The 23,894-nt window shown below is 45.2% G+C and overlaps 60 non-coding genes and 8 pseudogenes across 60 annotated transcripts; all 68 read left to right on the forward strand.

Annotated features, from left to right (window-relative positions):
* Window positions 1-132: 132 nt before the first annotated feature.
* On the forward strand, window positions 133-251 carry LOC145078745 (5S ribosomal RNA). The gene has a single exon (XR_013694278.1). It is a non-coding gene; the product is annotated as a 5S ribosomal RNA (ribosomal RNA).
* Window positions 252-484: 233 nt separating this feature from the next.
* Window positions 485-603, forward strand: LOC145075441 (5S ribosomal RNA). The gene has a single exon (XR_013692434.1). It is a non-coding gene; the product is annotated as a 5S ribosomal RNA (ribosomal RNA).
* A 231-nt stretch (window positions 604-834) lies between these two features.
* Window positions 835-953, forward strand: LOC145075967 (5S ribosomal RNA). The gene has a single exon (XR_013692559.1). It is a non-coding gene; the product is annotated as a 5S ribosomal RNA (ribosomal RNA).
* Window positions 954-1,189: 236 nt separating this feature from the next.
* On the forward strand, window positions 1,190-1,308 carry LOC145075227 (5S ribosomal RNA). The gene has a single exon (XR_013692385.1). It is a non-coding gene; the product is annotated as a 5S ribosomal RNA (ribosomal RNA).
* A 234-nt stretch (window positions 1,309-1,542) lies between these two features.
* Window positions 1,543-1,661, forward strand: LOC145084903 (5S ribosomal RNA). The gene has a single exon (XR_013699327.1). It is a non-coding gene; the product is annotated as a 5S ribosomal RNA (ribosomal RNA).
* A 232-nt stretch (window positions 1,662-1,893) lies between these two features.
* Window positions 1,894-2,012, forward strand: LOC145079119 (5S ribosomal RNA). The gene has a single exon (XR_013694642.1). It is a non-coding gene; the product is annotated as a 5S ribosomal RNA (ribosomal RNA).
* A 231-nt stretch (window positions 2,013-2,243) lies between these two features.
* Window positions 2,244-2,362, forward strand: LOC145074958 (5S ribosomal RNA). Its single transcript, XR_013692219.1, has one exon. It is a non-coding gene; the product is annotated as a 5S ribosomal RNA (ribosomal RNA).
* A 235-nt stretch (window positions 2,363-2,597) lies between these two features.
* Window positions 2,598-2,716, forward strand: LOC145073036 (5S ribosomal RNA). The gene has a single exon (XR_013691219.1). It is a non-coding gene; the product is annotated as a 5S ribosomal RNA (ribosomal RNA).
* Window positions 2,717-2,951: 235 nt separating this feature from the next.
* LOC145078746 (5S ribosomal RNA) lies at window positions 2,952-3,070 on the forward strand. Its single transcript, XR_013694279.1, has one exon. It is a non-coding gene; the product is annotated as a 5S ribosomal RNA (ribosomal RNA).
* Window positions 3,071-3,304: 234 nt separating this feature from the next.
* Window positions 3,305-3,423, forward strand: LOC145075447 (5S ribosomal RNA). Its single transcript, XR_013692435.1, has one exon. It is a non-coding gene; the product is annotated as a 5S ribosomal RNA (ribosomal RNA).
* A 231-nt stretch (window positions 3,424-3,654) lies between these two features.
* LOC145075973 (5S ribosomal RNA) lies at window positions 3,655-3,773 on the forward strand. Its single transcript, XR_013692560.1, has one exon. It is a non-coding gene; the product is annotated as a 5S ribosomal RNA (ribosomal RNA).
* Window positions 3,774-4,008: 235 nt separating this feature from the next.
* On the forward strand, window positions 4,009-4,127 carry LOC145075233 (5S ribosomal RNA). The gene has a single exon (XR_013692387.1). It is a non-coding gene; the product is annotated as a 5S ribosomal RNA (ribosomal RNA).
* A 233-nt stretch (window positions 4,128-4,360) lies between these two features.
* On the forward strand, window positions 4,361-4,479 carry LOC145084904 (5S ribosomal RNA). Its single transcript, XR_013699328.1, has one exon. It is a non-coding gene; the product is annotated as a 5S ribosomal RNA (ribosomal RNA).
* Window positions 4,480-4,711: 232 nt separating this feature from the next.
* On the forward strand, window positions 4,712-4,830 carry LOC145079609 (5S ribosomal RNA; annotated as a pseudogene).
* Window positions 4,831-5,059: 229 nt separating this feature from the next.
* LOC145079198 (5S ribosomal RNA) lies at window positions 5,060-5,178 on the forward strand. Its single transcript, XR_013694718.1, has one exon. It is a non-coding gene; the product is annotated as a 5S ribosomal RNA (ribosomal RNA).
* Window positions 5,179-5,413: 235 nt separating this feature from the next.
* LOC145074753 (5S ribosomal RNA) lies at window positions 5,414-5,532 on the forward strand. The gene has a single exon (XR_013692096.1). It is a non-coding gene; the product is annotated as a 5S ribosomal RNA (ribosomal RNA).
* A 228-nt stretch (window positions 5,533-5,760) lies between these two features.
* On the forward strand, window positions 5,761-5,879 carry LOC145080176 (5S ribosomal RNA; annotated as a pseudogene).
* A 232-nt stretch (window positions 5,880-6,111) lies between these two features.
* On the forward strand, window positions 6,112-6,230 carry LOC145076343 (5S ribosomal RNA). Its single transcript, XR_013692655.1, has one exon. It is a non-coding gene; the product is annotated as a 5S ribosomal RNA (ribosomal RNA).
* A 232-nt stretch (window positions 6,231-6,462) lies between these two features.
* LOC145077902 (5S ribosomal RNA) lies at window positions 6,463-6,581 on the forward strand. The gene has a single exon (XR_013693510.1). It is a non-coding gene; the product is annotated as a 5S ribosomal RNA (ribosomal RNA).
* Window positions 6,582-6,819: 238 nt separating this feature from the next.
* On the forward strand, window positions 6,820-6,938 carry LOC145075240 (5S ribosomal RNA). Its single transcript, XR_013692389.1, has one exon. It is a non-coding gene; the product is annotated as a 5S ribosomal RNA (ribosomal RNA).
* Window positions 6,939-7,172: 234 nt separating this feature from the next.
* Window positions 7,173-7,291, forward strand: LOC145084905 (5S ribosomal RNA). Its single transcript, XR_013699329.1, has one exon. It is a non-coding gene; the product is annotated as a 5S ribosomal RNA (ribosomal RNA).
* Window positions 7,292-7,525: 234 nt separating this feature from the next.
* Window positions 7,526-7,644, forward strand: LOC145079453 (5S ribosomal RNA). The gene has a single exon (XR_013694967.1). It is a non-coding gene; the product is annotated as a 5S ribosomal RNA (ribosomal RNA).
* A 233-nt stretch (window positions 7,645-7,877) lies between these two features.
* LOC145078584 (5S ribosomal RNA) lies at window positions 7,878-7,996 on the forward strand. Its single transcript, XR_013694124.1, has one exon. It is a non-coding gene; the product is annotated as a 5S ribosomal RNA (ribosomal RNA).
* A 231-nt stretch (window positions 7,997-8,227) lies between these two features.
* LOC145075927 (5S ribosomal RNA) lies at window positions 8,228-8,346 on the forward strand. The gene has a single exon (XR_013692549.1). It is a non-coding gene; the product is annotated as a 5S ribosomal RNA (ribosomal RNA).
* Window positions 8,347-8,581: 235 nt separating this feature from the next.
* LOC145075986 (5S ribosomal RNA) lies at window positions 8,582-8,700 on the forward strand. Its single transcript, XR_013692564.1, has one exon. It is a non-coding gene; the product is annotated as a 5S ribosomal RNA (ribosomal RNA).
* Window positions 8,701-8,935: 235 nt separating this feature from the next.
* LOC145084986 (5S ribosomal RNA) lies at window positions 8,936-9,054 on the forward strand. Its single transcript, XR_013699405.1, has one exon. It is a non-coding gene; the product is annotated as a 5S ribosomal RNA (ribosomal RNA).
* A 233-nt stretch (window positions 9,055-9,287) lies between these two features.
* LOC145079120 (5S ribosomal RNA) lies at window positions 9,288-9,406 on the forward strand. Its single transcript, XR_013694643.1, has one exon. It is a non-coding gene; the product is annotated as a 5S ribosomal RNA (ribosomal RNA).
* Window positions 9,407-9,636: 230 nt separating this feature from the next.
* On the forward strand, window positions 9,637-9,755 carry LOC145074966 (5S ribosomal RNA). Its single transcript, XR_013692221.1, has one exon. It is a non-coding gene; the product is annotated as a 5S ribosomal RNA (ribosomal RNA).
* Window positions 9,756-9,990: 235 nt separating this feature from the next.
* Window positions 9,991-10,109, forward strand: LOC145085483 (5S ribosomal RNA). Its single transcript, XR_013699881.1, has one exon. It is a non-coding gene; the product is annotated as a 5S ribosomal RNA (ribosomal RNA).
* Window positions 10,110-10,343: 234 nt separating this feature from the next.
* On the forward strand, window positions 10,344-10,462 carry LOC145078747 (5S ribosomal RNA). The gene has a single exon (XR_013694280.1). It is a non-coding gene; the product is annotated as a 5S ribosomal RNA (ribosomal RNA).
* Window positions 10,463-10,695: 233 nt separating this feature from the next.
* LOC145075451 (5S ribosomal RNA) lies at window positions 10,696-10,814 on the forward strand. The gene has a single exon (XR_013692436.1). It is a non-coding gene; the product is annotated as a 5S ribosomal RNA (ribosomal RNA).
* A 232-nt stretch (window positions 10,815-11,046) lies between these two features.
* LOC145075930 (5S ribosomal RNA) lies at window positions 11,047-11,165 on the forward strand. The gene has a single exon (XR_013692550.1). It is a non-coding gene; the product is annotated as a 5S ribosomal RNA (ribosomal RNA).
* Window positions 11,166-11,400: 235 nt separating this feature from the next.
* Window positions 11,401-11,519, forward strand: LOC145075991 (5S ribosomal RNA). Its single transcript, XR_013692565.1, has one exon. It is a non-coding gene; the product is annotated as a 5S ribosomal RNA (ribosomal RNA).
* A 234-nt stretch (window positions 11,520-11,753) lies between these two features.
* On the forward strand, window positions 11,754-11,872 carry LOC145084987 (5S ribosomal RNA). The gene has a single exon (XR_013699406.1). It is a non-coding gene; the product is annotated as a 5S ribosomal RNA (ribosomal RNA).
* Window positions 11,873-12,105: 233 nt separating this feature from the next.
* LOC145079992 (5S ribosomal RNA) lies at window positions 12,106-12,224 on the forward strand (annotated as a pseudogene).
* Window positions 12,225-12,456: 232 nt separating this feature from the next.
* LOC145085756 (5S ribosomal RNA) lies at window positions 12,457-12,575 on the forward strand. The gene has a single exon (XR_013700147.1). It is a non-coding gene; the product is annotated as a 5S ribosomal RNA (ribosomal RNA).
* Window positions 12,576-12,809: 234 nt separating this feature from the next.
* LOC145079967 (5S ribosomal RNA) lies at window positions 12,810-12,928 on the forward strand (annotated as a pseudogene).
* A 117-nt stretch (window positions 12,929-13,045) lies between these two features.
* Window positions 13,046-13,164, forward strand: LOC145073689 (5S ribosomal RNA). The gene has a single exon (XR_013691502.1). It is a non-coding gene; the product is annotated as a 5S ribosomal RNA (ribosomal RNA).
* Window positions 13,165-13,395: 231 nt separating this feature from the next.
* LOC145076387 (5S ribosomal RNA) lies at window positions 13,396-13,514 on the forward strand. The gene has a single exon (XR_013692665.1). It is a non-coding gene; the product is annotated as a 5S ribosomal RNA (ribosomal RNA).
* Window positions 13,515-13,749: 235 nt separating this feature from the next.
* LOC145084906 (5S ribosomal RNA) lies at window positions 13,750-13,868 on the forward strand. The gene has a single exon (XR_013699330.1). It is a non-coding gene; the product is annotated as a 5S ribosomal RNA (ribosomal RNA).
* Window positions 13,869-14,101: 233 nt separating this feature from the next.
* Window positions 14,102-14,220, forward strand: LOC145073703 (5S ribosomal RNA). The gene has a single exon (XR_013691510.1). It is a non-coding gene; the product is annotated as a 5S ribosomal RNA (ribosomal RNA).
* A 231-nt stretch (window positions 14,221-14,451) lies between these two features.
* LOC145085507 (5S ribosomal RNA) lies at window positions 14,452-14,569 on the forward strand. The gene has a single exon (XR_013699905.1). It is a non-coding gene; the product is annotated as a 5S ribosomal RNA (ribosomal RNA).
* A 231-nt stretch (window positions 14,570-14,800) lies between these two features.
* LOC145080280 (5S ribosomal RNA) lies at window positions 14,801-14,919 on the forward strand (annotated as a pseudogene).
* A 232-nt stretch (window positions 14,920-15,151) lies between these two features.
* On the forward strand, window positions 15,152-15,270 carry LOC145077788 (5S ribosomal RNA). The gene has a single exon (XR_013693401.1). It is a non-coding gene; the product is annotated as a 5S ribosomal RNA (ribosomal RNA).
* A 233-nt stretch (window positions 15,271-15,503) lies between these two features.
* On the forward strand, window positions 15,504-15,622 carry LOC145079583 (5S ribosomal RNA; annotated as a pseudogene).
* Window positions 15,623-15,853: 231 nt separating this feature from the next.
* On the forward strand, window positions 15,854-15,972 carry LOC145079070 (5S ribosomal RNA). The gene has a single exon (XR_013694595.1). It is a non-coding gene; the product is annotated as a 5S ribosomal RNA (ribosomal RNA).
* Window positions 15,973-16,202: 230 nt separating this feature from the next.
* Window positions 16,203-16,321, forward strand: LOC145078892 (5S ribosomal RNA). The gene has a single exon (XR_013694421.1). It is a non-coding gene; the product is annotated as a 5S ribosomal RNA (ribosomal RNA).
* A 463-nt stretch (window positions 16,322-16,784) lies between these two features.
* LOC145077164 (5S ribosomal RNA) lies at window positions 16,785-16,904 on the forward strand. Its single transcript, XR_013692993.1, has one exon. It is a non-coding gene; the product is annotated as a 5S ribosomal RNA (ribosomal RNA).
* A 230-nt stretch (window positions 16,905-17,134) lies between these two features.
* On the forward strand, window positions 17,135-17,253 carry LOC145074972 (5S ribosomal RNA). The gene has a single exon (XR_013692226.1). It is a non-coding gene; the product is annotated as a 5S ribosomal RNA (ribosomal RNA).
* A 235-nt stretch (window positions 17,254-17,488) lies between these two features.
* Window positions 17,489-17,607, forward strand: LOC145085686 (5S ribosomal RNA). Its single transcript, XR_013700077.1, has one exon. It is a non-coding gene; the product is annotated as a 5S ribosomal RNA (ribosomal RNA).
* Window positions 17,608-17,840: 233 nt separating this feature from the next.
* On the forward strand, window positions 17,841-17,959 carry LOC145085440 (5S ribosomal RNA). Its single transcript, XR_013699838.1, has one exon. It is a non-coding gene; the product is annotated as a 5S ribosomal RNA (ribosomal RNA).
* A 235-nt stretch (window positions 17,960-18,194) lies between these two features.
* Window positions 18,195-18,313, forward strand: LOC145085687 (5S ribosomal RNA). The gene has a single exon (XR_013700078.1). It is a non-coding gene; the product is annotated as a 5S ribosomal RNA (ribosomal RNA).
* A 235-nt stretch (window positions 18,314-18,548) lies between these two features.
* LOC145076393 (5S ribosomal RNA) lies at window positions 18,549-18,667 on the forward strand. Its single transcript, XR_013692666.1, has one exon. It is a non-coding gene; the product is annotated as a 5S ribosomal RNA (ribosomal RNA).
* Window positions 18,668-18,902: 235 nt separating this feature from the next.
* Window positions 18,903-19,021, forward strand: LOC145075247 (5S ribosomal RNA). The gene has a single exon (XR_013692390.1). It is a non-coding gene; the product is annotated as a 5S ribosomal RNA (ribosomal RNA).
* Window positions 19,022-19,256: 235 nt separating this feature from the next.
* Window positions 19,257-19,370, forward strand: LOC145079292 (5S ribosomal RNA). Its single transcript, XR_013694814.1, has one exon. It is a non-coding gene; the product is annotated as a 5S ribosomal RNA (ribosomal RNA).
* A 233-nt stretch (window positions 19,371-19,603) lies between these two features.
* On the forward strand, window positions 19,604-19,722 carry LOC145079426 (5S ribosomal RNA). The gene has a single exon (XR_013694940.1). It is a non-coding gene; the product is annotated as a 5S ribosomal RNA (ribosomal RNA).
* A 226-nt stretch (window positions 19,723-19,948) lies between these two features.
* LOC145074739 (5S ribosomal RNA) lies at window positions 19,949-20,067 on the forward strand. The gene has a single exon (XR_013692046.1). It is a non-coding gene; the product is annotated as a 5S ribosomal RNA (ribosomal RNA).
* A 232-nt stretch (window positions 20,068-20,299) lies between these two features.
* Window positions 20,300-20,418, forward strand: LOC145079566 (5S ribosomal RNA; annotated as a pseudogene).
* A 246-nt stretch (window positions 20,419-20,664) lies between these two features.
* Window positions 20,665-20,783, forward strand: LOC145074745 (5S ribosomal RNA). Its single transcript, XR_013692056.1, has one exon. It is a non-coding gene; the product is annotated as a 5S ribosomal RNA (ribosomal RNA).
* A 233-nt stretch (window positions 20,784-21,016) lies between these two features.
* On the forward strand, window positions 21,017-21,135 carry LOC145073709 (5S ribosomal RNA). The gene has a single exon (XR_013691514.1). It is a non-coding gene; the product is annotated as a 5S ribosomal RNA (ribosomal RNA).
* A 234-nt stretch (window positions 21,136-21,369) lies between these two features.
* LOC145085077 (5S ribosomal RNA) lies at window positions 21,370-21,488 on the forward strand. The gene has a single exon (XR_013699492.1). It is a non-coding gene; the product is annotated as a 5S ribosomal RNA (ribosomal RNA).
* Window positions 21,489-21,720: 232 nt separating this feature from the next.
* Window positions 21,721-21,839, forward strand: LOC145080087 (5S ribosomal RNA; annotated as a pseudogene).
* Window positions 21,840-22,074: 235 nt separating this feature from the next.
* On the forward strand, window positions 22,075-22,193 carry LOC145085060 (5S ribosomal RNA). The gene has a single exon (XR_013699475.1). It is a non-coding gene; the product is annotated as a 5S ribosomal RNA (ribosomal RNA).
* A 232-nt stretch (window positions 22,194-22,425) lies between these two features.
* LOC145078666 (5S ribosomal RNA) lies at window positions 22,426-22,544 on the forward strand. The gene has a single exon (XR_013694203.1). It is a non-coding gene; the product is annotated as a 5S ribosomal RNA (ribosomal RNA).
* A 118-nt stretch (window positions 22,545-22,662) lies between these two features.
* LOC145078810 (5S ribosomal RNA) lies at window positions 22,663-22,780 on the forward strand. Its single transcript, XR_013694341.1, has one exon. It is a non-coding gene; the product is annotated as a 5S ribosomal RNA (ribosomal RNA).
* Window positions 22,781-23,013: 233 nt separating this feature from the next.
* LOC145079403 (5S ribosomal RNA) lies at window positions 23,014-23,132 on the forward strand. Its single transcript, XR_013694919.1, has one exon. It is a non-coding gene; the product is annotated as a 5S ribosomal RNA (ribosomal RNA).
* Window positions 23,133-23,366: 234 nt separating this feature from the next.
* On the forward strand, window positions 23,367-23,485 carry LOC145073025 (5S ribosomal RNA). Its single transcript, XR_013691216.1, has one exon. It is a non-coding gene; the product is annotated as a 5S ribosomal RNA (ribosomal RNA).
* A 234-nt stretch (window positions 23,486-23,719) lies between these two features.
* On the forward strand, window positions 23,720-23,838 carry LOC145084908 (5S ribosomal RNA). The gene has a single exon (XR_013699332.1). It is a non-coding gene; the product is annotated as a 5S ribosomal RNA (ribosomal RNA).
* Window positions 23,839-23,894: the final 56 nt, after the last annotated feature.

The following is a 23,894-nucleotide window of genomic DNA, read 5'->3' on the forward strand; positions in this document are numbered from 1 at the left end:
GTTCATGGTTCATCGTTTTCGTATTTTTGGAACGGAGCCGATCGGTCACATGGGTCCCACGCCCCGCGTACCAAAACAAAAAAGGTTCTGCGTCTTGTAACACATAAAAGCAATAAACATGGATAGTATTTCGTGTGCTATCATACCATCACTAATGCACCGAATCCCATCAGAACTTCGCAGTTAAGCGTGCTTGGACGAGAGTAGTACTAGGATGAGTGACCCCCTGGGAAGTCCTCGTGTTGCACCCTCTTTTTCGTTGTCCGTTTGCATTTTTTTTTAACATTTTACGTGCGGTTTTTTGGTTTTTTTTCCTTTCTTTCTGGCTATTTCTATGCTCAGGTGCCTTCCGGTTTATGGTTGATGGTTTTCGTATTTTTGGAACGGAGCCGATCGGTCACGTGGATCCCACGCCCCGCGTACAAAAACAAAGGAGATTATGCGTCTTGTAACACATAAAATAAATAAACATGGATATTATATTGGGTGTGATCATAACAGCACTAATGCACCGGATCCCATCAGAACTCCGCAGTTAAGCGTGCTTGGGCGAGAGTAGTACTTGGATTGGTGACCCCCTGGGAAGTCCTCGTGTTGCACCTTCTTTTCGTTCTCCGTTTGCATTTTTTTTTTACATTTTACATGTTGTTTTTTGGTTTTTTTCCTTTCTTTCTTCCTATTTCTATGCTCGTGTGCCTTCCGGTTAATGGTTGATGGTTTTCGTATTTTTGGAACGGAGCCGATCGGTCACGTGGATCTCACTCCCCGCGTACAAAAACAAAGGAGATTATGCGTCTTGTAACACATAAAAGCAATAAACATGGATATTATTTTGGGTGTGATCATAACAGCACTAATGTACCGGATCCCATTAGAACTCCGCAGTTAAGCGTGCTTGGGCGAGAGTAGTACTAGGATTGGTGACCCCCTGGGAAGTCCTCGTGTTGCACCCTTCTTTTTCGTTGTCCGTTTGCGTTGTTTTTTTTTTACATTTTACGTGCGGTTTTTTGGTTTTTTTCCATTCTTTCTTGCTATTTCTATGCTCGGGTGCCCTCCGGTTCATGGTTGATGGTTTTCGTATTTTTGGAACGGAGCCGATCAGTCACGTAGGTCCCACGCCCCGCGTACCAAAATAAAGGAGGTTCTGCGTCTGGTAACACATAAAAGCAATAAACATGGATAGTATTTCGGGTGCGATCATACCAACACTAATGCACCGGATCCCATCAGAACTCCGCAGTTAAGCGTGCCTAGGCGAGAGTAGTACTAGGATTGGTGACCCCCTGGGAAGTCCTCGTGTTGCACCCCCTTTTTAGTTTGTCCGTTTGCGTTTTTTTTTTACATTTTACGTGCGGCTTTTTGGTTTTTTTTCCTTTCTTTCTTGTTATTTCTATGCTCGGGTGCCCTCCGGTTCATGGTTGATGGTTTTCGTATTTCTGGAACGGAGCCGATCGGTCACGTAGGTCCCACGCCCCGCGTACCAAAACAAAGGAGGTTCTGCGTCTGGTAACACATAAAAGCAATAAACATGGATAGTATTTCGGGTGCGATCATACCAGCACTAATGCACCGGATCCCATCAGAACTCCGCAGTTAAGCGTGCTTGGGCGAGAGTAGTACTAGGATTGGTGACCCCCTGGGAAGTCCTCGTGTTGCACCCCCTTTTTAGTTTGTCCGTTTGCATTTTTTTTACATTTTACGTGCGGTTTTTTGGTTTTTTTTCCTTTCTTTCTTGCTATTTCTATGCTCGGGTGCCCTCCGGTAAATGGTTCATGGTTTTCGTATTTTTGGAACGGAGCCGATCGGTCACATGGGTCCCACGCCCCGCGTACCAAAACAAAGAAGGTTCTGCGTCTTGTAACACATAAAAGCAATAACCATGGAGAGTATTTCGTGTGCGATCATACCAGCACTAATGCACCGAATCCCATCAGAACTCCGCAGTTAAGCGTGCTTGGGCAAGAGTAGTACAAGGATGGGTGACACCCTGGGAAGTGCTCGTGTTGCACCCTCTTTTTCGTTGTGCGTTTGCATTTTTTTTTTTTTTACATTTTACGTGCTGTTTTTTTTTTCATTTCTTTCTGGCTATTTCTATGCTCGGGTGCCTTCCGGTTTATGGTTGATGGTTTTCGTATTTTTGGAACGGAGCCGATCGGTCACGTGGATCCCACGCCCCGCGTACAAAAACAAAGGAGATTCTGCATCTTGTAACACATAAAAGCAATAAACATGGATATTATTTTGGGTGTGATCATAACAGCACTAATGCACCGGATCCCATCAGAACTCCGCAGTTAAACGTGCTTGGGCGAGAGTAGTACTTGGATTGGTGACCCCCTGGGAAGTCCTCGTGTTGCACCCTCCTTTTTCGTTGTCCGTTTGCGTTGTTTTTTTTTACATTTTACGTGCGGTTTTTTGGTTTTTTTCCATTCTTTCTTGCTATTTCTATGCTCGGGTGCCCTCCGGTTCATGGTTGATGGTTTTCGTATTTTTGGAACGGAGCCGATCGGTCACGTAGGTCCCACGCCCCACGTACCAAAACAAAGGAGGTTCTGCGTCTGGTAACACATAAAAGCAATAAACATGGATAGTATTTCGGGTGCGATCATACCAACACTAATGTACCGGATCCCATCAGAACTCCGCAGTTAAGCGTGCTTGGGCGAGAGTAGTACTAGGATTGGTGACCCCCTGGGAATTCCTCGTGTTGCACCCCCTTTTTAGTTAGTCCGTTTGCGTTTTTTTTTACATTTTACGTGCGGTTTTTTGGTTTTTTTTTTCCTTTCTTTCTTGCTATTTCTATGCTCGGGTGCCCTCCGGTTCATGGTTCATCGTTTTCGTATTTTTGGAACGGAGCCGATCGGTCACATGGGTCCCACGCCCCGCGTACCAAAACAAAAAAGGTTCTGCGTCTTGTAACACATAAAAGCAATAAACATGGATAGTATTTCGTGTGCTATCATACCATCACTAATGCACCGAATCCCATCAGAACTTCGCAGTTAAGCGTGCTTGGACGAGAGTAGTACTAGGATGAGTGACCCCCTGGGAAGTCCTCGTGTTGCACCCTCTTTTTCGTTGTCCGTTTGCATTTTTTTTTTAACATTTTACGTGCGGTTTTTTGGTTTTTTTTCCTTTCTTTCTGGCTATTTCTATGCTCGGGTGCCTTCCGGTTTATGGTTGATGGTTTTCGTATTTTTGGAACGGAGCCGATCGGTCACGTGGATCCCACGCCCCGCGTACAAAAACAAAGGAGATTATGCGTCTTGTAACACATAAAATAAATAAACATGGATATTATATTGGGTGTGATCATAACAGCACTAATGCACCGGATCCCATCAGAACTCCGCAGTTAAGCGTGCTTGGGCGAGAGTAGTACTTGGATTGGTGACCCCCTGGGAAGTCCTCGTGTTGCACCTTCTTTTCGTTCTCCGTTTGCATTTTTTTTTTACATTTTACATGTTGTTTTTTGGTTTTTTTCCTTTCTTTCTTCCTATTTCTATGCTCGTGTGCCTTCCGGTTAATGGTTGATGGTTTTCGTATTTTTGGAACGGAGCCGATCGGTCACGTGGATCTCACTCCCCGCGTACAAAAACAAAGGAGATTATGCGTCTTGTAACACATAAAAGCAATAAACATGGATATTATTTTGGGTGTGATCATAACAGCACTAATGTACCGGATCCCATTAGAACTCCGCAGTTAAGCGTGCTTGGGCGAGAGTAGTACTAGGATTGGTGACCCCCTGGGAAGTCCTCGTGTTGCACCCTTCTTTTTCGTTGTCCGTTTGCGTTGTTTTTTTTTACATTTTACGTGCGGTTTTTTGGTTTTTTTCCATTCTTTCTTGCTATTTCTATGCTCGGGTGCCCTCCGGTTCATGGTTGATGGTTTTCGAATTTTTGGAACAGAGCCGATCAGTCACGTAGGTCCCACGCCCCGCGTACCAAAATAAAGGAGGTTCTGCGTCTGGTAACACATAAAAGCAATAAACATGGATAGTATTTCGGGTGCGATCATACCAACACTAATGCACCGGATCCCATCAGAACTCCGCAGTTAAGCGTGCCTAGGCGAGAGTAGTACTAGGATTGGTGACCCCCTGGGAAGTCCTCGTGTTGCACCCCCTTTTTAGTTTGTCCGTTTGCGTTTTTTTTTTACATTTTACGTGCGGCTTTTTGGTTTTTTTCCTTTCTTTCTTGTTATTTCTATGCTCGGGTGCCCTCCGGTTCATGGTTGATGGTTTTCGTATTTCTGGAACGGAGCCGATCGGTCACGTAGGTCCCACGCCCTGCGTACCAAAACAAAGGAGGTTCTGCGTCTGGTAACACATAAAAGCAATAAACATGGATAGTATTTCGGGTGCGATCATACCAGCACTAATGCACCGGATCCCATCAGAACTCCGCAGTTAAGCGTGCTTGGGCGAGAGTAGTACTAGGATTGGTGACCCCCTGGGAAGTCCTCGTGTTGCACCCCCTTTTTAGTTTGTCCGTTTGCATTTTTTTTACATTTTACGTGCGGTTTTTTGGTTTTTTTTCCTTTCTTTCTTGCTATTTCTATGCTCGGGTGCCCTCCGGTAAATGGTTCATGGTTTTCGTATTTTTGGAACGGAGCCGATCGGTCACATGGGTCCCACGCCCCGCGTACCAAAACAAAGAAGGTTCTGCGTCTTGTAACACTTAAAAGCAATAACCATGGAGAGTATTTCGTGTGCGATCATACCAGCACTAATGCACCGAATCCCATCAGAACTCCACAGTTAAGTGTGCTTGGGCAAGAGTAGTACAAGGATGGGTGACACCCTGGGAAGTGCTCGTGTTGCACCCTCTTTTTCGTTGTGCGTTTGCATTTTTTTTTTTTTTACATTTTACGTGCTGTTTTTTTTCCTTTCTTTCTGGCTATTTCTATGCTCGGGTGCCTTCCGGTTTATGGTTGATGGTTTTCGTATTTTTGGAACGGAGCCGATCGGTCACGTGGATCCCACGCCCCGCGTACAAAAACAAAGGAGATTCTGCATCTTGTAACACATAAAAGCAATAAACATGGATATTATTTTGGGTGTGATCATAACAGCACTAATGCACCGGATCCCATCAGAACTCCACAATTAAACGTGCTTGGGCGAGAGTAGTACTTGGATTGGAGACCCCCTGGGAAGTCCTCGTGTTGCACCCTCCTTTTTCGTTGTCCGTTTGCGTTGTTTTTTTTTACATTCTACGTGCGGTTTTTTGGTTTTTTTCCATTCTTTCTTGCTATTTCTATGCTCGGGTGCCCTCCGGTTCATGGTTGATGGTTTTCGTATTTTTGGAACGGAGCCGATCGGTCACGTAGGTCCCACGCCCCACGTACCAAAACAAAGGAGGTTCTGCGTCTGGTAACACATAAAAGCAATAAACATGGATAGTATTTCGGGTGCGATCATACCAACACTAATGCACCGGATCCCATCAGAACTCCGCAGTTATGCGTGCTTGGGCGAGAGTAGTACTAGGATTGGTGACCCCCTGGGAAGTCCTCGTGTTGCACCCCCTTTTTAGTTAGTCCGTTTGCGTTTTTTTTACATTTTACGTGCGGTTTTTTGGTTTTCCTTTCTTTCTTGCTATTTCTATGCTCGGGTGCCCTCCGGTTCATGGTTCATGGTTTTCGTATTTTTGGAACGGAGCCGATCGGTCACATGGGTCCCACGCCCCGCGTACCAAAACAAAAAAGGTTCTGCGTCTTGTAACACATAAAAGCAATAAACATGGATAGTATTTCGTGTGCTATCATACCATCACTAATGCACCGAATCCCATCAGAACTTTGCAGTTAAGCGTGCTTGGACGAGACTAGAAATAGGATGGGTGACCCCCTGGGAAGTCCTCGTGTTGCACCCTCTTTTTCGTTGTCCGTTTGCATTTTTTTTAACATTTTACGTGCGGTTTTTTGGTTTTTTTTCCTTTCTTTCTGGCTATTTCTATGCTCGGGTGCCTTCCGGTTTATGGTTGATGGTTTTCGTATTTTTGGAACGGAGTCGATCGGTCACGTGGATCCCACGCCCCGCGTACAAAAACAAAGGAGATTATGCGTCTTGTAACACATAAAAGCAATAAACATGGATATTATATTGGGTGTGATCATAACAGCACTAATGCACCGGATCCCATCAGAACTCCGCAGTTAAGCGTGCTTGGGCGAGAGTAGTACTTGGATTGGTGACCCCTTGGGAAGTCCTCGTGTTGCACCTTCTTTTTCGTTCTCCGTTTGCATTTTTTTTTTACATTTTACATGTTGTTTTTTGGTTTTTTTCCTTTCTTTCTGGCTATTTCTATGCTCGTGTGCCGTCCGGTTTATGGTTGATGGTTTTCGTATTTTTGGAACGGAGCCGATCGGTCACGTGGATCTCACTCCCCGCGTACAGAAACAAAGGAGATTATGCATCTTGTAACACATAAAAGCAATAAACATGGATATTATTTTGGGTGTGATCATAATAGCACTAATGCACCGGATCCCATTAGAACTCCGCAGTTAAGCGTGCTTGGGCGAGAGAAGTACTTGGATTGGTGACCCCCTGGGAAGTCCTCGTGTTGCACCCTTCTTTTTCGTTGTCCGTTTGCGTTGTTTTTTTTTTACATTTTACGTGCGGTTTTTTTGGTTTTTTTTCCATTCTTTCTTGCTATTTCTATGCTCGGGTGCCCTCCGGTTCATGGTTGATGGTTTTCGTATTTTTGGAACGGAGCCGATCAGTCACGTAGGTCCCACGCCCCGCGTACCAAAATAAAGGAGGTTCTGCGTCTGGTAACACATAAAAGCAATAAACATGGATAGTATTTCGGGTGCGATCATACCAACACTAATGCACCGGATCCCATCAGAACTCCGCAGTTAAGCGTGCCTAGGCGAGAGTAGTACTAGGATTGGTGACCCCCTGGGAAGTCCTCGTGTTGCACCCCCTTTTTAGTTTGTCCGTTTGCGTTTTTTTTTTTACATTTTACGTGCGGCTTTTTGTTTTTTTTTTCCTTTCTTTCTTGCTATTTCTATGCTCGGGTGCCCTCCGGTTCATGGTTGATGGTTTTCGTATTTCTGGAACGGAGCCGATCGGTCACGTAGGTCCCACGCCCCGCGTACCAAAACAAAGGAGGTTGCGTCTGGTAACACATAAAAGCAATAAACATGGATAGTATTTCGGGTGCGATCATACCAGCACTAATGCACCGGATCCCATCAGAACTCCGCAGTTAAGCGTGCTTGGGCGAGAGTAGTACTAGGATTGGTGACCCCCTGGGAAGTCCTCGTGTTGCACCCCCTTTTTATTTAGTCCGTTTGCGTTTTTTTTTACATTTTAAGTGCGGTTTTTTGGTTTTTTTTTCCTTTCTTTCTTGCTATTTCTATGCTCGGGTGCCCTCCGGTTCATGGTTCATCGTTTTCGTATTTTTGGAACGGAGCCGATCAGTCACATGGGTCCCACGCCCCGCGTACCAAAACAAAAAAGGTTCTGCGTCTTGTAACACATAAAAGCAATAAACATGGATAGTATTTCGTGTGCTATCATACCATCACTAATGCACCGAATCCCATCAGAACTTCGCAGTTAAGCGTGCTTGGACGAGAGTAGTACTAGGATGAGTGACCCCCTGGGAAGTCCTCTTGTTGCACCCTCTTTTTCGTTGTCCGTTTGCATTTTTTTTTAACATTTTACGTGCGGTTTTTTGGTTTTTTTTCCTTTCTTTCTGGCTATTTCTATGCTCGGGTGCCTTCCGGTTTATGGTTGATGGTTTTCGTATTTTTGGAACGGAGCCGATCGGTCACGTGGATCCCACGCCCCGCGTACAAAAACAAAGGAGATTATGCGTCTTGTAACACATAAAATAAATAAACATGGATAATATATTGGGTGTGATCATAACAGCACTAATGCACCGGATCCCATCAGAACTCCGCAGTTAAGCGTGCTTGGGTGAGAGTAGTACTTGGATTGGTGACCCCCTGGGAAGTCCTCGTGTTGCACCTTCTTTTTCGTTCTCCGTTTGCATTTTTTTTTACATTTTACATGTTGTTTTTTGGTTTTTTTCCTTTCTTTCTTCCTATTTCTATGCTCGTGTGCCTTCCGGTTAATGGTTGATGGTTTTCGTATTTTTGGAACGGAGCCGATCGGTCACGTGGATCTCACTCCCCGCGTACAAAAACAAAGGAGATTATGCGTCTTGTAACACATAAAAGCAATAAACATGGATATTATTTTGGGTGTGATCATAACAGCACTAATGCACCGGATCCCATTAGAACTCCGCAGTGAAGCGTGCTTGGGCGAGAGTAGTACTAGGATTGGTGACCCCCTGGGAAGTCCTCGTGTTGCACCCTTCTTTTTCGTTGTCCGTTTGCGTTGTTTTTTTTTACATTTTACGTGCGGTTTTTTGGTTTTTTTCCATTCTTTCTTGCTATTTCTATGCTCGGGTGCCCTCCGGTTCATGGTTGATGGTTTTCGTATTTTTGGAACGGAGCCGATCAGTCACGTAGGTCCCACGCCCCGCGTACCAAAATAAAGGAGGTTCTGCGTCTGGTAACACATAAAAGCAATAAACACGGATAGTATTTCGGGTGCGATCATACCAACACTAATGCACCGGATCCCATCAGAACTCCGCAGTTAAGCGTGCCTAGGCGAGAGTAGTACTAGGATTGGTGACCCCATGGGAAGTCCTCGTGTTGCACCCCCTTTTTAGTTTGTCCGTTTGCGTTTTTTTTTTTTACATTTTACGTGCGGCTTTTTGGTTTTTTTCCTTTCTTTCTTGCGATTTCTATGCTCGGGTGCCCTCCGGTTCATGGTTGATGGTTTTCGTATTTCTGGAACGTAGCCGATCGGTCACGTAGGTCCCACGCCCCGCGTACCAAAACAAAGGAGGTTCTGCGTCTGGTAACACATAAAAGCAATAAACATGGATAGTATTTCGGGTGCGATCATACCAGCACTAATGCACCGGATCCCATCAGAACTCCGCAGTTAAGCGTGCTTGGGCGAGAGTAGTACTAGGATTGGTGACCCCCTGGGAAGTCCTCGTGTTGCACCCTCTTTTTAGTTTGTCCGTTTGCATTTTTTTTTACATTTTACGTGCGGTTTTTTGGTTTTTTTTCCTTTCTTTCTTGCTATTTCTATGCTCGGGTGCCCTCCAGTAAATGGTTCATGGTTTTCGTATTTTTGGAACGGAGCCGATCGTTCACATGGGTCCCACGCCCCGCGTACCAAAACAAAGAAGGTTCTGCGTCTTGTAACACATAAAAGCAATAACCATGGAGAGTATTTCGTGTGCGATCATACCAGCACTAATGCACCGAATCCCATCAGAACTCCGCAGTTAAGCGTGCTTGGGCAAGAGTAGTACAAGGATGGGTGACACCCTGGGAAGTGCTCGTGTTGCACCCTCTTTTTCGTTGTGCGTTTGCATTTTTTTTTTTTTTACATTTTACGTGCTGTTTTTTTTTCCTTTCTTTCTGGCTATTTCTATGCTCGGGTGCCTTCCGGTTTATGGTTGATGGTTTTCGTATTTTTGGAACGGAGCCGATCGGTCACGTGGATCCCACGCCCCGCGTACAAAAACAAAGGAGATTCTGCATCTTGTAACACATAAAAGCAATAAACATGGATATTATTTTGGGTGTGATCATAACAGCACTAATGCACCGGATCCCATCAGAACTCCGCAGTTAAACGTGCTTGGGCGAGAGTAGTACTTGGATTGGTGACCCCCTGGGAAGTCCTCGTGTTGCACCCTCGTTTTTCGTTGTCCGTTTGCGTTGTTTTTTTTTACATTTTACGTGCGGTTTTTTGGTTTTTTTCCATTCTTTCTTGCTATTTCTATGCTCGGGTGCCCTCCGGTTCATGGTTGATGGTTTTCGTATTTTTGGAACGGAGCCGATCGGTCACGTAGGTCCCACGCCCCACGTACCAAAACAAAGGAGGTTCTGCGTCTGGTAACACATAAAAGCAATAAACATGGATAGTATTTCGGGTGCGATCATACCAACACTAATGCACCGGATCCCATCAGAACTCCGCAGTTAAGCGTGCTTGGGCGAGAGTAGTACTAGGATTGGTGACCCCCTGGGAAGTCCTCGTGTTGCACCCCCTTTTTATTTAGTCCGTTTGCGTTTTTTTTTACATTTTACGTGCGGTTTTTTGGTTTTTTTTTCCTTTCTTTCTTGCTATTTCTATGCTCGGGTGCCCTCCGGTTCATGGTTCATCGTTTTCGTATTTTTGGAACGGAGCCGATCGGTCACATGGGTCCCACGCCCCGCGTACCAAAACAAAAAAGGTTCTGCGTCTTGTAACACATAAAAGCAATAAACATGGATAGTATTTCGTGTGCTATCATACCATCACTAATGCACCGAATCCCATCAGAACTTCGCAGTTAAGCGTGCTTGGACGAGAGTAGTACTAGGATGAGTGACCCCCTGGGAAGTCCTCGTGTTGCACCCTCTTTTTCGTTGTCCGTTTGCATTTTTTTTTAACATTTTACGTGCGGTTTTTTGGTTTTTTTTCCTTTCTTTCTGGCTATTTCTATGCTCGGGTGCCTTCCGGTTTATGGTTGATGGTTTTCGTATTTTTGGAACGGAGCCGATCGGTCACGTGGATCCCACGCCCCGCGTACAAAAACAAAGGAGATTATGCGTCTTGTAACACATAAAATAAATAAACATGGATAATATATTGGGTGTGATCATAACAGCACTAATGCACCGGATCCCATCAGAACTCCGCAGTTAAGCGTGCTTGGGCGAGAGTAGTACTTGGATTGGTGACCCCCTGGGAAGTCCTCGTGTTGCACCTTCTTTTTCGTTCTCCGTTTGCATTTTTTTTTTACATTTTACATGTTGTTTTTTGGTTTTTTTCCTTTCTTTCTTCCTATTTCTATGCTCGTGTGCCTTCCGGTTAATGGTTGATGGTTTTCGTATTTTTGGAACGGAGCCGATCGGTCACGTGGATCTCACTCCCCGCGTACAAAAACAAAGGAGATTATGCGTCTTGTAACACATAAAAGCAATAAACATGGATATTATTTTGGGTGTGATCATAACAGCACTAATGCACCGGATCCCATTAGAACTCCGCAGTGAAGCGTGCTTGGGCGAGAGTAGTACTAGGATTGGTGACCCCCTGGGAAGTCCTCGTGTTGCACCCTTCTTTTTCGTTGTCCGTTTGCGTTGTTTTTTTTTACATTTTACGTGCGGTTTTTTGGTTTTTTTCCATTCTTTCTTGCTATTTCTATGCTCGGGTGCCCTCCGGTTCATGGTTGATGGTTTTCGTATTTTTGGAACGGAGCCGATCAGTCACGTAGGTCCCACGCCCCGCGTACCAAAATAAAGGAGGTTCTGCGTCTGGTAACACATAAAAGCAATAAACACGGATAGTATTTCGGGTGCGATCATACCAACACTAATGCACCGGATCCCATCAGAACTCCGCAGTTAAGCGTGCCTAGGCGAGAGTAGTACTAGGATTGGTGACCCCATGGGAAGTCCTCGTGTTGCACCCCCTTTTTAGTTTGTCCGTTTGCGTTTTTTTTTTTACATTTTACGTGCGGCTTTTTGGTTTTTTTCCTTTCTTTCTTGCGATTTCTATGCTCGGGTGCCCTCCGGTTCATGGTTGATGGTTTTCGTATTTCTGGAACGTAGCCGATCGGTCACGTAGGTCCCACGCCCCGCGTACCAAAACAAAGGAGGTTCTGCGTCTGGTAACACATAAAAGCAATAAACATGGATAGTATTTCGGGTGCGATCATACCAGCACTAATGCACCGGATCCCATCAGAACTCCGCAGTTAAGCGTGCTTGGGCGAGAGTAGTACTAGGATTGGTGACCCCCTGGGAAGTCCTCGTGTTGCACCCTCTTTTTAGTTTGTCCGTTTGCATTTTTTTTTACATTTTACGTGCGGTTTTTTGGTTTTTTTTCCTTTCTTTCTTGCTATTTCTATGCTCGGGTGCCCTCCAGTAAATGGTTCATGGTTTTCGTATTTTTGGAACGGAGCCGATCGGTCACATGGGTCCCACGCCCCGCGTACCAAAACAAAGAAGGTTCTGCGTCTTGTAACACATAAAAGCAATAACCATGGAGAGTATTTCGTGTGCGATCATACCAGCACTAATGCACCGAATCCCATCAGAACTCCGCAGTTAAGCGTGCTTGGGCAAGAGTAGTACAAGGATGGGTGACAGCCTGGGAAGTGCTCGTGTTCCACCCTCTTTTTCGTTGTGCGTTTGCATTTTTTTTTTTTTTTACATTTTACGTGCTGTTTTTTTTTTCCTTTCTTTCTGGCTATTTCTATGCTCGGGTGCCTTCCGGTTTATGGTTGATGGTTTTCGTATTTTTGGAACGGAGCCGATCGGTCACGTGGATCCCACGCCCCGCGTACAAAAACAAAGGAGATTCTGCATCTTGTAACACATAAAAGCAATAAACATGGATATTATTTTGGGTGTGATCATAACAGCACTAATGCACCGGATCCCATCAGAACTCCGCAGTTAAGCGTGCTTGGGCGAGAGTAGTACTAGGATGGGTGACCCCCTGGTAAGTCCTCGTGTTGCACCCCCATTTTCGTTGTCCGTTTGCGTTTTTTTTTTTCCATTTTACGTGCGGTTTTTAGGTTTTTTTTCCTTTCTTTCTTGCTATTTCTATGCTCGGGTTCCCTCCGGTTCATGGTTCGTTGTTTTCATATTTTTGGAACGGAGCCGATCAGTCACTTGGGTCCCACGCCCCGCGTAGCAAAACAAAGTAGGCTCTGCGTCTTGTAACACATAAAAGAAATAAACATGGATAGTATTTCGTGTGCTATTATACCAGCACTAATGCACCGAATCCCATCAGAACTTAACAGTTAAGCGTGCTTGGGCGAGAGGAGTACAAGGATGGGTGACCCCCTGGGAAGTGCTCGTCTTGCACCCTATTTTTCGTTGTCCGTTTGCATTTTTTTTAACATTTTACGTGCGTTTTTTTGGTTTTTTTCCTTTCTTTCTGGCTATTTCTATGCTCGGGTGCCTTCCGGTTCATGGTTATTATTTTGGGTGTGATCATAACAGCACTAATGCACCGGATCCCATCAGAACTCCGCAGTTAAGCGTGCTTGGGCGAGAGTAGTACTTGGATTGGTGACCCCCTGGGAAGTCCTCGTGTTGCACCCTCTTTTTCGTTCTCCGTTTGCATTTTTTTTTACATTTTACATGTTGTTTTTTGGTTTTTTTCCTTTCTTTCTGGCTATTTCTATGCTCGTGTGCCTTCCGGTTTATGGTTGATGGTTTTCGTATTTTGGGAACGGAGCCGATCGGTCACGTGGATCCCACGCCCCGCGTACAAAGACAAAGGAGATTATGCGTCTTGTAACACATAAAAGCAATAAACATGGATATTATTTTGGGTGTGATCGTAACAGCACTAATGCACCGGATCCCATCAGAACTCCGCAGTTAAGCGTGCTTGGGCGAGAGTAGTACTTGGATTGGTGACCCCCTGGGAAGTCCTCGTGTTGCACCCTCCTTTTTCGTTGTCCGTTTGCGTTGTTTTTTTTTACATTTTACGTGCGGTTTTTTGGTTTTTTTCCATTCTTTCTTGCTATTTCTATGCTCGGGTGCCCTCCGGTTCATGGTTGATGGTTTTCGTATTTTTGGAACGGAGCCGATCAGTCACGTAGGTCCCACGCCCCGCGTACCAAAACAAAGGAGGTTCTGCGTCTAGTAACACATAAAAGCAATAAACATGGATAGTATTTCGGGTGCGATCATACCAGCACTAATGCACCGGATCCCATCAGAACTCCGCAGTTAAGCGTGCTTGGGCGAGAGTAGTACTAGGATTGGTGACCCCCTGGGAAGTCCTCGTGTTGCACCCCCTTTTTAGTTTGTCCGTTTGCGTTTTTTTTTACATTTTACGTGCGGTTTTTTGGTTTTTTTTCCTTTCTTTCTTGCTATTTCTATGCTCGGGTGCCTTCCGGTTTATGGTTGATGGTTTTCGTATTTTTGGAACGGAGCCGATCGGTCACGTGGATCCCACGCCCCGCGTACAAAAACAAAGGAGATTATGCGTCTTGTAACACATAAAAGCAATAAACATGGATATTATTTTGGGTGTGATCATAACAGCACTAATGCACCGGATCCCATCAGAACTCCGCAGTTAAGCGTGCTTGGGCGAGAGTAGTACTTGGATTGGTGACCCCCTGGGAAGTCCTCGTGTTGCACCCTCTTTTTCGTTGTCCGTTTGCATTTTTTTTTACATTTTACATGTTTTTTTTTGGTTTTTTTCCTTTCTTTCTGGCTATTTCTATGCTCGTGTGCCTTTCGGTTTATGGTTGATGGTTTTCGTATTTTTCGAACGGAGCCGATCGGTCACGTGGATCCCACGCCCCGCGTACCAAAACAAAGGAGGTTCTGCGTCTGGTAACACATAAAAGCAATAAACATGGATAGTATTTCGGGTGCGATCATACCAGCACTAATGCACCGGATCCCATCAGAACTCCGCAGTTAAGCGTGCTTGGGCGAGAGTAGTACTAGGATTGGTGACCCCCGGGAAGTCCTCGTGTTGCACCCCCTTTTTAGTTTGTCCGTTTGCATTTTTTTTACATTTTACGTGCGGTTTTTTAGTTTTTTTCATTTCTTTCTTGCTATTTCTATGCTCGGGTGCCCTCCGGTTCATGGTTCATGGTTTTCGTATTTTTGGAACGGAGTCGATCGGTCACATGGGTCCCACGCCCCGCGTACCAAAACAAAGAAGGTTCTGCGTCTTGTAACACATAAAAGCAATAAACATGGATAGTATTTCGTGTGCGATCATACCAGCACTAGTGCACCGAATCCCATCAGAACTCCACAGTTAGGCGTGCTTGGGCAAGAGTAGTACAAGGATGGGTGACACCCTGGGAAGTGCTCGTGTTGCACTCTCTTTTTCGTTTTGCGTTTGCATTTTTTTTTACATTTTACGTGCTATTTTTTTGTTTTTTTTCCTTTCCTTCTGGCTATTTCTATGCTCGGGTGCTTTCCGGTTTATGGTTGATGGTTTTCGTATTTTTGGAACGGAGCCGATCGGTCACGTGGATCCCACGCCACGCGTACAAAAACAAAGGAGATTTTGCATCTTGTAACACATAAAATCAATAAACATGGATATTATTTTGGGTGTGATCATAACAGCACTAATGCACCGGATCCCATTAGAACTCCGCAGTTAAGCGTGCTTGGGCTAGAGTAGTACTAGGATGGGTGACACCCTGGGAAGTCCTCGTGTTGCACCCCCTTTTTCGTTGTCCGTTTGCGTTTTCTTTTTCCATTTTACGTGCGGTTTTTAGGTTTTTTTTCCTTTCTTTCTTGCTATTTCTATGCTCGAGTTCCCTCCAGTTCATGGTTCATGGTTTTCGTATTTTTGGAACGGAGCCGATTTGTCACTTGGGTCTCACGCCCCGCGTACCAAAACAAAGTAGGCTCTGCGTCTTGTACCACATAAAAGCAATAAACATGGATAGTATTTCGTGTGCTATCATACCAGCACTAATGCATCGAATCCCATCAGAACTTAGCAGTTAAGCATGCTTGGGCGAAAGTAGTACAAGGATGGGTGACCCTCTGTGAAGTGCTCGTGTTGCACCCTCTTTTTCGTTGTCCGTTTGCATTTTTTTAACATTTTACGTGCGTTTTTTTGGTTTTTTTTCCTTTCTTTCTGGCTATTTCTATGCTCGGGTGCCTTCCGGTTTATGGTTGATGGTTTTCGTAAATTTGGAACGGAGCCGATCGGTCACGTGGATCCCACGCCCCGCGTACAAAAACAAAGGAGATTATGCGTCTTGTAACACATAAAAGCAATAAACATGGATATTATTTTGGGTGTGATCATAACAGCACTAATGCACCGGATCCCACCAGAAGTCCGCAGTTAAGCGTGCTTGGGCGAGAGTAGTACTTGGATTGGTGACCCCCTGGGAAGTCCTCGTGTTGCACCCTCTTTTTCGTTGTCCGTTTGCATTTTTTTTTATACATTTTACATGTTTTTTGGTTTTTTTCCTTTCTTTCTGGCTATTTCTATGCTCGTGTGCCTTCCGGTTTATGGTTGATGGTTTTCGTATTTTTGGAACGGAGCCGATCGGTCACGTGCATCCCACGCCCCGCGTACCAAAACAAAGGAGGTTCTGCGTCTGGTAACACATAAAAGCAATAAACATGGATTGTATTTCGGGTACGATCATACCAGCACTAATTCACCGGATCCCATCAGAACTCTGCAGTTAAGCGTGCTTGGGCGAGAGTAGTACTAGGATTGGTGACCCCCTGGGATGTCCTCGTGTTGCACCCCCTTTTTAGTTTGTCCGTTTGCGTTTTGTTTTTACATTTTACGTGCGGTTTTTTGGTTTTTTTTCCTTTCTTTCTTGCTATTTCTATGCTCGGGTGCCCTCCGGTTCATGGTTCATGGTTTTCGTATTTTTGGAACGGAGCCGATCGGTCACATGGGTCCCACGCCCCGCGTACCAAAACAAAGAAGGTTCTGCGTCTTGTAACACATAAAAGCAATAAACATGGATAGTATTTCGTGTGCAATCATACCATCACTAATGCACCGAATCCCATCAGAACTTCGCAGTTAAGCGTGCTTGGACGAGAGTAGTACAAGGATGGGTGACCCCCTGGTTGATGGTTGATGGTTTTCGTATTTTTGGAACGGAGCCGATCGGTCACGTGGATCCCACGCCCCGCGTACAAAAACAAAGGAGATTATGCGTCTTGTAACACATAAAACCAATAAACATGGATATTATATTGGGTGTGATCATAACAGCACTAATGCACCGGATCCCATCAGAACTCCGCAGTTAAGCGTGCTTGGGCGAGAGTAGTACTTGGATTGGTGACCCCCTGGGAAAGTCCTCGTGTTGCACCCTCTTTTTCGTTCTCCGTTTGCATTTTTTTTTACATTTTACATGTTGTTTTTTGGTTTTTTCCTTTGTTTCTGGCTATTTCTATGCTCGTGTGCCTTCCGGTTTATGGTTGATGGTTTTCGTATTTTTGGAACGGAGCCGATCGATCACGTGGATCCCACGCCCCGCGTACAAAAACAAAGGAGATTATGCGTCTTGTAACACATAAAAGCAATAAACATGGATATTATTTTGGGTGTGATCATAACAGCACTAATGCACCGGATCCCATCAGAACTCCGCAGTTAAACGTGCTTGGGCGAGAGTAGTACTTGGATTGGTGACCCCCTGGGAAGTCCTCGTGTTGCACCCTCCTTTTTCGTTGTCCGTTTGCGTTGTTTTTTTTTACATTTTACGTGCGGTTTTTTGGTTTTTTTCCATTCTTTCTTGCTATTTCTATGCTCGGGTGCCCTCCGGTTCATGGTTGATGGTTTTCGTATTTTTGGAACGGAGCCGATCGGTCACGTAGGTCCCACGCCCCGCGTACCAAAACAAAGGAGGTTCTGCGTCTGGTAACACATAAAAGCAATAAACATGGATAGTATTTCGGGTGCGATCATACCAACACTAATGCACCGGATCCCGTCAGAACTCCGCAGTTAAGCGTGCTTGGGCGAGAGTAGTACTAGGATTGGTGACCCCCTGGGAAGTCCTCGTGTTGCACCCCCTTTTTAGTTAGTCCGTTTGCGTTTTTTTTTTACATTTTACATGTTGTTTTTTGGTTTTTTTCCTTTCTTTCTGGCTATTTCTATGCTCGTGTGCCTTCCGGTTTATGGTTGATGGTTTTCGTATTTTTGGAACGGAGCCGATCGATCACGTGGATCCCACGCCCCGCGTACAAAAACAAAGGAGATTATGCGTCTTGTAACACATAAAAGCAATAAACATGGATATTATTTTGGGTGTGATCATACCAGCACTAATGCACCGGATCCCATCAGAACTCCGCAGTTAAACGTGCTTGGGCGAGAGTAGTACTTGGATTGGTGACCCCCTGGGAAGTCCTCGTGTTGCACCCTCCTTTTTCGTTGTCCGTTTGCGTTGTTTTTTTTTACATTTTACGTGCGGTTTTTTGGTTTTTTTCCATTCTTTCTTGCTATTTCTATGCTCGGGTGCCCTCCGGTTCATGGTTGATGGTTTTCGTATTTTTGGAACGGAGCCGATCGGTCACGTAGGTCCCACGCCCCGCGTACCAAAACAAAGGAGGTTCTGCGTCTGGTAACACATAAAAGCAATAAACATGGATAGTATTTCGGGTGCGATCATACCAACACTAATGCACCGGATCCCGTCAGAACTCCGCAGTTAAGCGTGCTTGGGCGAGAGTAGTACTAGGATTGGTGACCCCCTGGGAAGTCCTCGTGTTGCACCCCCTTTTTAGTTAGTCCGTTTGCGTTTTTTTTTTTTACATTTTACATGTTGTTTTTTGGTTTTTTTCCTTTCTTTCTGGCTATTTCTATGCTCGTGTGCCTTCCGGTTTATGGTTGATGGTTTTCGTATTTTTGGAACGGAGCCGATCGGTCACGTGGATCCCACGCCCCGCGTACAAAGACAAAGGAGATTATGCGTCTTGTAACACATAAAATCAATAAACATGGATATTATTTTGGGTGTGATCGTAACAGCACTAATGCACCGGATCCCATCAGAACTCCGCAGTTAAGCGTGCTTGGGCGAGAGTAGTACTTGGATTGGTGACCCCCTGGGAAGTCCTCGTGTTGCACCCTCCTTTTTCGTTGTCCGTTTGCGTTGTTTTTTTTTACATTTTACGTGCGGTTTTTTGGTTTTTTTCCATTCTTTCTTGCTATTTCTATGCTCGGGTGCCCTCCGGTTCATGGTTGATGGTTCTCGTATTTTTGGAACGGAGCCGATCAGCCACGTAGGTCCCACGCCCTGCGTACCAAAATAAAGGAGGTTCTGCGTCTGGTAACACATAAAAGCAATAAACATGGATAGTATTTCGGGTGCGATCATACCAACACTAATGCACCGGATCCCATCAGAACTCCGCAGTTAAGCGTGCCTAGGCGAGAGTAGTACTAGGATTGGTGACCCCCTGGGAAGTCCTCGTGTTGCACCCCCTTTTTAGTTTGTCCGTTTGCGTTTTTTTTTTTTACATTTTACGTGCGGCTTTTTGGTTTTTTTCCTTTCTTTCTTGCTATTTCTATGCTCGGGTGCCCTCCGGTTCATGGTTGATGGTTTTCGTATTTCTGGAACGGAGCCGATCGGTCACGTAGGTCCCACGCCCCGCGTACCAAAACAAAGGAGGTTCTGCGTCTGGTAACACATAAAAGCAATAAACATGGATAGTATTTCGGGTGCGATCAGCACTAATGCACCGGATCCCATCAGAACTCCGCAGTTAAGCGTGCTTGGGCGAGAGTAGTACTTGGATTGGTGACCCCCTGGGAAGTCCTCGTGTTGCACCCCCTTTTTAGTTTGTCCGTTTGCATTTTTTTTTACATTTTACGTGCGGTTTTTTGGTTTTTTTTCCTTTCTTTCTTGCTATTTCTATGCTCGGGTGCCCTCCGGTAAATGGTTCATGGTTTTCGTATTTTTGGAACGGAGCCGATCGGTCACATGGGTCCCACGCCCCGCGTACCAAAACAAAGAAAGTTCTGCGTCTTGTAACACATAAAAGCAATAAACGTGGAGAGTATTTCGTGTGCGATCATACCAGCACTAATGCACCGAATCCCATCAGAACTCCGCAGTTAAGCGTGCTTGGGCAAGAGTAGTACAAGGATGGGTCACACCCTGGGAAGTGCTCGTGTTGCACCCTCTTTTTCGTTGTGCGTTTGCATTTTTTTTTTACATTTTACGTGCTGTTTTTTTTTCCTTTCTTTCTGGCTATTTCTATGCTCGGGTGCCTTCCGGTTTATGGTTGATGGTTTTCGTATTTTTGGAACGGAGCCGATCGGTCACGTGGATCCCACGCCCCGCGTACAAAAACAAAGAAGATTCTGCATCTTGTAACACATAAAAGCAATAAACATGGATATTATTTTGGGTGTGATCAGAACAGCACTAATGCACCGGATCCCATCAGAACTCCGCAGTTAAGCGTGCTTGGGCGAGAGTAGTACTAGGATGGGTGACCCCCTGGTAAGTCCTCGTGTTGCACCCCCTTTTTCGTTGTCCGTTTGCGTTTTTTTTTCCATTTTACGTGCGGTTTTTAGGTTTTTTTTCCTTTCTTTCTTGCTATTTCTATGCTCGGGTTCCCTCCGGTTCATGGTTCATTGTTTTCATATTTTTGGAACGGAGCCGATCGGTCACTTGGGTCCCACGCCCCGCGTACCAAAACAAAGTAGGCTCTGCGTCTTGTAACACATAAAAGAAATAAACATGGATAGTATTTCGTGTGCTATTATACCAGCACTAATGCACCGAATCTCATCAGAACTTAACAGTTAAGCGTGCTTGGGCGAGAGGAGTACAAGGATGGGTGACCCCCTGGGAAGTGCTCGTGTTGCACCCTCTTTTTCGTTGTCCGTTTGCATTTTTTTTAACATTTTACGTGCGGTTTTTTAGTTTTTTTTCCTTTCTTTCTGGCTATTTCTATGCTCGGGTGCCTTCCGGTTCATGGTTATTATTTTGGGTGTGATCATAACAGCACTAATGCACCGGATCCGATCGGTCACGTAGGTCCCACGCCCCGCGTACCAAAACAAAGGAGGTTCTGCGTCTGGTAACACATAAAAGCAATAAACATGGATAGTATTTCGGGTGCGATCATACCAACACTAATGCACCGGATCCCATCAGAACTCCGCAGTTAAGCGTGCTTGGGCGAGAGTAGTACTAGGATTGGTGACCCCCTGGGAAGTCCTCATGTTGCACCCCCTTTTTAGTTTGTCCGTTTGCGTTTTTTTTTACATTTTACGTGCGTTTTTTTGGTTTTTTTTCCTTTCTTTCTTGCTATTTCTATGCTCGGGTGCCTTCCGGTTTATGGTTGATGGTTTTCGTATTTTTGGAACGGAGCCGATCGGTCACGTGGATCCCACCCCCCGCGTACAAAAACAAAGGAGATTATGCGTCTTGTAACACATAAAAGCAATAAACCTGGATATTATTTTGGGTGTGATCATAACAGCACTAATGCACCGGATCCCATCAGAACTCCGCAGTTAAGCGTGCTTGGGCGAGAGTAGTACTTGGATTGGTGACCCCCTGGGAAGTCCTCGTGTTGCACCCTCTTTTTCGTTGTCCGTTTGCATTTTTTTTTTTACATTTTACATGTTGTTTTTTGGTTTTTTTTCCTTTCTTTCTGGCTATTTCTATGCTCGTGTGCCTTCCGGTTTATGGTTGATGGTTTTCGTATTTTTCGAACGGAGCCGATCGGTCACGTGGATCCCACGCCCCGCGTACCAAAACAAAGGAGGTTCTGCGTCTGGTAACACATAAAAGCAATAAACATGGATAGTATTTCGGGTGCGATCATACCAGCACTAATGCACCGGATCCCATCAGAACTCTGCAGTTAAGCGTGCTTAGGCGAGAGTAGTACTAGGATGGGTGACCCCCTGGGAAGTCCTCGTGTTGCACCCCCTTTTTCGTTGTCCGTTTGCGTTTTTTTTTCCATTTTACGTGCGGCTTTTAGGTTTTTTTTCCTTTCTTTCTTGCTATTTCTATGCTCGGGTTCCCTCCGGTTCATGGTTCATGGTTTTCGTATTTTTGGAACGGAGCCGATCAGTCACTTGGGTCCCACGCCCCGCGTACCAAAACAAAGTAGGATCTGCGTCTTGTAACACATAAAAGCAATAAAGATGGATAGTATTTCGTGTGCTATCATACCATCACTAATGCACTGAATCCCATCAGAACTTCGCAGTTAAGCGTGCTTGGGCGAGAGTAGTACAAGGATGGATGACCCCCTGGGAAATGCTCGTGTTGAACCCTCTTTTACGTTGTCCGTTTGCATTTTTTTTTAACATTTTACGTGCGGTTTTTTGGTTTTTTTTTTCCTTTCTTTCTGGCTATTTCTATGCTCGGGTGCCTTCCGGTTTATGGTTGATGGTTTTCGTATTTTTGGAACGGAGCCGATCGGTCACGTGGATCCCACGCCCCGCGTACAAAAACAAAGGAGATTCTGCATCTTGTAACACATAAAAGCAATAAACATTGATATTATTTTGGGTGTGATCATAACAGCACTAATGCACCGGATCCCATCAGAACTCCGCAGTTAAGCGTGCTTGGGCGAGAGTAGTACTAGGATGGGTGACCCCCTGGGAAGTCCTCGTGTTGCACCCCTTTTTCGTTGTCCGTTTGCGTTTTTTTTTTCCATTTTACGTGCGGTTTTTAGTTTTTTTTTCCTTTCTTTCTTGCTATTTCTATGTTCGGGTTCCCTCCGGTTCATGGTTCATGGTTTTCGTATTTTTGGAACGGAGCCGATCGGTCACTTGGGTCCCAGGCCTCGCGTACCAAACCAAAGTAGGCTTTGCGTCTTGTAACACATAAAAGAAATAAACAAGGATAGTATTTCGTGTGCTATCATACCAGCACTAATGCACCGAATCCCATCAGAACTTCACAGTTAAGCGTGCTTGGGCGAGAGGAGTACAAGGATGGGTGACCCCTTGGGAAGTGCTCGTGTTGCACCCTCTTTTTCGTTGTCCGTTTGCATTTTTTTTAACATTTTACGTGCGGTTTTTTGGTTTTTTTTCCTTTCTTTCTGGCTATTTCTATGCTCGGGTGCCTTCCGGTTCATGGTTATTATTTTGGGTGTGATCATAACAGCACTAATGCAGCGGATCCCATCAGAACTCCGCAGTTAAGCGTGCTTGGGTGAGAGTAGTACTAGGATGGGTGACCCCCGGGAAGTCCTCGTGTTGCACCCCCTTTTTCGTTGTCCGTTTGCGTTTTTTTTTTCCATTTTACGTGCGGTTTTTAGGTTTTTTTTCCTTTCTTTCTTGCTATTTCTATGCTCGGGTGCCCTCCGGTTCATGGTTCATGGTTTTCGTATTTTTGGAACGGAGCCGATCGGTCACATGGGTCCCACGCCCCGCGTACCAAAACAAAGAAGGTTCTGCGTCTTGTAACAAATAAAAGCAATAAACATGGATAGTATTTCGTGTGTTATCATACCATCACTAATTCACCGAATCCCATCAGAACTTCGCAGTTAAACGTGCTTGGACGAGATTAGTACAAGGATGGGTGACCCCCTGGGAAGTCCTCGTGTTGCACCCTCTTTTTCGTTGTCCGTTTGCCTATTTTTTTTACCATTTTACGTGCGGTTTTTTGGTTTTTTTTCCTTTCTTTCAGGCTATTTCTATGCTCGGGTGCCTTCCGGTTTATGGTTGATGGTTTTCGTATTTTTGGAACGGAGCCGATCGGTCACGTGGATCCCACGCCCCGCGTACAAAAACAAAGGAGATTATGCGTCTTGTAACACATAAAAGCAATAAACATGGATATTATATTGGGTGTGATCATAACAGCACTAATGCACCGGATCCCATCAGAACTCCGCAGTTAAGCGTGCTTGGGCGAGAGTAGTACTAGGATTGGTGACCCCCTGGGAAGTCCTCGTGTTGCACCCCCTTTTTAGTTTGTCCGTTTGCGTTTTTTTTTTTACATTTTACGTGCGGTTTTTTGGTTTTTTTCCTTTCTTTCTTGCTATTTCTATGCTCGGGTGCCCTCCGGTTCATGGTTCATGGTTTTCGTATTTCTGGAACGGAGCCGATCGGTCACGTAGGTCCCACGCCCCACGTACCAAAACAAAGGAGGTTCTGCGTCTGGTAACACATAAAAGCAATAAACATGGATAGTATTTCGGGTGCGATCATACCAGCACTAATGCACCGGATCCCATCAGAACTCCGCAGTTAAGCGTGCTTGGGCGAGAGTAGTACTAGGATTGGTGACCCCCTGGGAAGTCCTCGTGTTGCACCCCCTTTTTAGTTTGTCCGTTTGCGTTTTTTTTTTATATTTTACGTGCGGTTTTTTGGT

Source organism: Lactuca serriola, chromosome 1 (assembly GCF_051521515.1).
Source record: "Lactuca serriola cultivar US96UC23 chromosome 1, Lser_US96UC23_V15, whole genome shotgun sequence".
Classification (NCBI taxonomy): Eukaryota; Viridiplantae; Streptophyta; class Magnoliopsida; order Asterales; family Asteraceae; genus Lactuca; species Lactuca serriola.